We start from the raw sequence: 397 nt of genomic DNA on the forward strand, positions 1-397 counted from the left end.
CTATTCACAATAGCAAAGACTTGGAATCAACCCAAAAGTCCATCAGTGACAGACTGGATTAAGAAAATGTGGCACATGTACACCATGGAATACTATGCAGCCATAAAAAAAGGATGAATTTGTGTCATTTGTAGGGACATGAATGCAGCTAGAAACCATCATTCTCAGCAAACTATTGCAAGAACAGAAAACCAAACACCACATGTTCTCACTCATAGGTGGGAAATGAACAATGAGATCACATGGATACAGGAAGGTGAACATCACACACTGGGGCCTATTGTGGGGTGGGGGGAAGGGGAAGGGATAGCATTAGGAGATATACCTAATGTAAATGATGAGTTAATGGGTGCAGCACACCAACATGGCACATGTATACGTATGTAACAAACCTGCA

The sequence above is a fragment of the Colobus angolensis genome, unplaced genomic scaffold (assembly GCF_000951035.1).
Source record: "Colobus angolensis palliatus isolate OR3802 unplaced genomic scaffold, Cang.pa_1.0 Scaffold92, whole genome shotgun sequence".
NCBI lineage: Eukaryota > Metazoa > Chordata > Mammalia > Primates > Cercopithecidae > Colobus > Colobus angolensis.